The 5,017-nt window shown below is 33.0% G+C and overlaps 1 long non-coding RNA gene across 3 annotated transcripts; it reads left to right on the forward strand.

Moving 5' to 3' along the window:
- Window positions 1-1,060: 1,060 nt before the first annotated feature.
- LOC120776114 lies at window positions 1,061-4,679 on the forward strand. 3 transcript variants are annotated; one of them, XR_005705387.1, is made up of 5 exons: window positions 1,061-1,391; window positions 1,446-1,896; window positions 1,963-2,195; window positions 3,810-3,980; window positions 4,047-4,679. It is a non-coding gene; the product is annotated as an uncharacterized LOC120776114 (long non-coding RNA). The 3 variants fall into 3 exon arrangements; XR_005705388.1 differs by having other exon boundaries at window positions 4,065-4,679; XR_005705389.1 differs by having other exon boundaries at window positions 1,508-1,896.
- The last annotated feature ends 338 nt before the right edge of the window (window positions 4,680-5,017 follow it).

Here is a 5,017-nt window from a genome sequence, read left to right on the forward strand (position 1 = left end):
TTCGGTCAAGGAAGCAGTACTATCTTATAACCACTAGGAAATAAATTGTGCTAAAAATGATTAGGCATTATAGCCCTGACAGACGACAGCGCTAATATGCATTATCGGGCTTAATTTACATTTACTTGCGCATTTGACCCATGTTAATTCAAGTTTGTAATGCACAAGAATTTCATGCATTTAGCTGAATTTTCTGCTCAGAAATGGCCGATTTTTGCTATTTCTGGACAGATGTCGCTAGGAGTCTGCTGCCACCTTTGCGTTTACAGCATCAGAGGTAACAGTTTTATATTTCTAATTAAACTATGTGCAAGTATATTAACAAAAACAAAGTTTAATATATTTAGATGGCAGAAAATTAACAACGCAAAGTTTGCTATCCATTTTTCCAATATTCTTAACTTTTTCGCACACTTTTTATACCCTGAACAGGGTATATTAAGTTTGTCACGAAATTTGTAACACCCAGAAGGAAGCGTCTGAGATCCTATAAGGTATAAGTATATGTATGTATATAAATGATCAGTATGTTGAGCTGAGTCGATTTAGCCATGTCCGTCTGTCTGTCTGTTCATCTGTCCCTCCGTATGTCTGTCTCTATATATACGAACTAGTCCCTCAGTTTTCAAGATATTGTTTTGAAATTTTGTAAACGTCTTTTTCTCTTCAAGAAGCTGCTCATTTATCGGAACTGCCGATATCGAACCACTATAGCTGAACGATCGGAGTCAAGTTCTGGTATGTACGGAAAACTTTCACATTTTACAATGTATCTTCACAAAAGTTGGCACAGGTTATTTTCTAAAGCAACAATGTTATCTCCGAAGAAATTGTTGAGATCGGTTAACTATAGCGTATAGCTGCCATACAAACTGAACGATCGGAAAAAAGTTCTTGTATGGAAAACTTTTGCATTTGAAAAGATATATTCACGAAATTTGGTATAGATTATTTTCTAAAGCAACAATGTTATTTCCGAAGAAATTGTTGAGATCGAATAACTATAGCATATAGCTGCCATACAAACTGAACGACCGGAAAAAAGTTCTTGTATGGAAAACTTTTGCATTTGCAAATATATATTCACGAAACTTTGTATAGAAATGTGGGAAATAATTAATTCAAATTCAGAAGTATTTAGGGAGTAAAATCAGTATTAAAATATGTTGAAAGGAAAAACACTCTCAGAAAGGATTTCTGGATCCTCTACTGGCTGTAACTTAGCTTAGTGCTCAAATGCCACTGGAAGTGATAAACTCCAGCAAAAAAAAGCAAAGAATCCACGCTGTTTTAAAAATTTTCTGTGTTCCATTGAGTACAAGTAATCAAATTCTGTCTGGATGACGTCGGCTGTTATTAAAGAATGGCTTCAGAAATCATTCGTTCCGCAGGTACAAGTTTCTTTTGAATTTTGTTAACATTTCTACAATCCAGTGTTTTTAAAGGAGAGAAACTTGCCAATTAAAGACCTATTAAAGACCTAATCGGCAACGCCCCTTTCTTCTAGATGAGCTGAACTGATACTGGGAAATGAAAAAAAAATCGCAATGTTTATGCCACCAAACGTAAATCATTCATCCGATGGATCAGAATGCAATAAAAATTACGAAGCTGCACTACAAAAACAGCCTTCTAGCTTCAGCAGCATCTACGAAATCTGATTTGCTCATTGACTGGAGAAGCTAACATTAAAAGCTGCAATAAATCTTTAGGAAGGTGCTTAAAGTCGTGCCATTGAAGAAACCCTAGCTAATTGCTGGAAGAATATTTTAAATTTTGCGGAAAACGATGATAATCCTGAAGATGGTATGCCATTGGCAGTTTTAAAAATGGGAAGCTGAACTTCGCTCCTTCATGAGCAACTCCAACAATCTCCTTCACAGTTTAAATACTGAGGTTTGTTTGTGTTCGCAGAATTTCCAAAAGTTATACAAGTTATTACGAATTTATTTTTTATCAAAGATTTTAGAATGAATGTACGTTAGCAACCCTTCGTGAATGGAGCAAAGACATTAAAGTAGATAATGCGGACGACGATATTGAATCAGCGGACGAATCAGACGAAACTGCGTCTCAAAGACACCGGAGAACATCAAACCAAATGAAACAATTGAAAGCTATAAAGCGCTACAGTTGGCTAGTCATGAAGGCGTCGATCAAAACGATGTGTATTTCAATTATTAGAATAACAGAAAGTAAAAAAAAACACTGATTTTTTTAAATAACAGTTCTCTACAACCTACATTTCCTATCATATTCTTTGAATTTAAATGTATAAACATACTACATACATATATTTATTAACTTATCATTTTTGGGTATTCGAACACGTGTACATTTCGCAAATGTGATTGTCTTGCTTTTAATTTGTTCACGTTTTCGAGCGTGCGCTGTATTATTATTTTAGAAATTTGTAAATATTTCCTTTTTAAAACCATTCAATTCCACCTTATAACTTGAAAAAGTATCCTTTTTATATGATATTAAAATTTTTATATTAAAAAAATAATTTATCAACTTTTAATTCTGATTTTTGGATTCAAATTAAATTTTCAATTTTTATTTCCGAGTTTGCAATTAAAAATAAAATTTTAGAATTTTAACCCCACAATTGGAATTATTTTATTCTATATTTGAGTAAGTTTTTTGAGCAATTGTTATTGCATATCGTTCGAATAATGTGGTAGGGTGATTGCAGGATTGCCTTTTGAAGGCTGTAGCGCTGGATTTATTTGATCTATCTATGTATCTTAAAAAGGGGAAGAAATCTAGCTTAAAATTGATCGTTCATGGTTCCAATTCTGAAATAAAAACTTCCAATTTACAAAAAAACTAATTAATATATGTGACCTGGTCTACGAAAAGGGAGCTAACGTGCGAAAACTAGTTTTCTGGGAAAAGCTGTTAAAAATAATCGTCAGTTATCTCATTAATTGTTCTCCTTTTTTTTGACACCTAAGCCCCCCTTCCGTAGACCAGGTCACATATACTCATTTTTTATACGAACATAAGTAAAAACCAAAATTTTAATTATAACTAGAACCTTAATTTAGATCGTTGAGATCACGGTCCACTACATTAGATCCTTTCCAACTTTATTCTTCCCCAAACGGAGTATATTACGCTTACCACAAAGTTTGCAACACTCAGAAGGAAACATAGAAGACCATATAAAATATATATAAATGATCAACGCGACGAGCTGAATCGGTTTAGATCTGTGTGTATACCTCAGTTTGTGAGATATCGCTCTAAAATTTTGCACAGGTCCTTTCTCTGTAAAAATTCAGAAACGATCAACGATGAACGATCAAATAATATAAATTCTAATATGGAAATCTTCCCTCTTCAGCTTTCGATTTCTTGATTCTTTTCTCGCCGCAAAAATCCTCTTACAAAGATTGAAAAATTGCTTCTTCAAGGCGAATAGAGCAAGATAAAAGCTTGTCAAAAAATGTTATTTTTTTAATTTTTCTATAAGCATAACCGGCATACTTAAAATACTATATTCTGACTATACTGAAAGCATATTTTCATAACTTTTATTTCGTTAATATTTTTTTCATTAAATTATTTATAATGTCATAGTTTCTTATTGTCAATAATATGTTATTAAGGATGCACATTCGTACCACAAGAAATAAAAAATATACTTATACATTTACAATGCAACTAATAAATAAATAAAATATCACACTTTAGTCCTTCAGTTTTGCAAAAAATTTTCAATTTAATTATTATTCTCACTATAATTGCCATATTAATGCACTTTTTTACAAAATAATGTTAAGGAATTTATTTATTTTCAGTTGTATTTCAACTACAAGGAAGCCCTTCACAAGGCAGCTAACAAGCGAACTCAGTTAGATTGCCATATGACGGACCGGCTTGTAATTTACTTGCAGTTTTTTAAGCACCTTGAACACTTCCTTTCAACTCCGACTTAAAAACACGAATGAGTATAAGCTGTTCCTTATATGGTGAGTTTTATAGAAAAAAATCCATTTCGAGACGGTTTAGTGATTCAATATGACTGTTAAACTTAGATTAAAAACTCTTTGCAGTGTTTCTTGTTGTAAAGGTCTATGTACAGAGGAGGCGGCGATTTATCAGCAAAACCACGCCTGCGCACTTTGCCGAAGTCTGGCTGTGTGCGCATTGGCTTATCGGCTAAGTGCTAACCACAAGCGCAGATGCTACGAATTCCCTCGGCGAATGCACACTTACATGTGTATGTATGCGCAAGTATAACTGTGCATACCAAGAAGTATGGATGATAAAATGGAGCTAAATGTTTTAAATCAAAACCTATAGAAATTATTCCAAATACGGTATATGTGTATTTATGTATGTAATTACAGAAACAATAAAGAATATATACTGATATCTTAAGGCTTAAGTCACATGCATTCACATTCCGCACATGTGTATGTATGTATGTATGCCCGCCAAAAAACCCTGTTACGCATACGGTCTGGAGCTTATCAAGAGTGCCCAACACAGAATTTAATAAAGTTATACCTAAAAAATTATACCTAAAAATAAAATGTATATATACGGTATATAATGTGAACGTTTATGCGAATAATCTTGCATTTAAGATTGTTAGTTATAACATTCTTTTACACTTCAAGTTAATAAATTTTGAAAAGTTAAAATACATATTTCTAGAACATCGATTCGCATTTTTTATACTATTGCAACATCTTGCTAAATAGGTTGTTTGTATCACCTAAAACTAATCGAGGCAAGTATAGCGTTACATATACAGTGAAATTCCCCAATACGAATAGTCCTCATAACCGCACAGCTCGCATAACTGGACAGGTTTCATGAACACAACGTTTTCACTTTCTTTATACATATATCAAAATTACTTTTATATATCAATAACTCTTTTTAAGTATATCAAAATAACGTGTCACGTTGTTTGTCCGCGATGGACTGCTTAACTGCTGAACCGATTTTAGCAAAATTTAGCACACTTTGTCCAGTTCGAACCAACTTAGAAGATAGG

Source organism: Bactrocera tryoni, chromosome 4 (assembly GCF_016617805.1).
Source record: "Bactrocera tryoni isolate S06 chromosome 4, CSIRO_BtryS06_freeze2, whole genome shotgun sequence".
Classification (NCBI taxonomy): Eukaryota; Metazoa; Arthropoda; class Insecta; order Diptera; family Tephritidae; genus Bactrocera; species Bactrocera tryoni.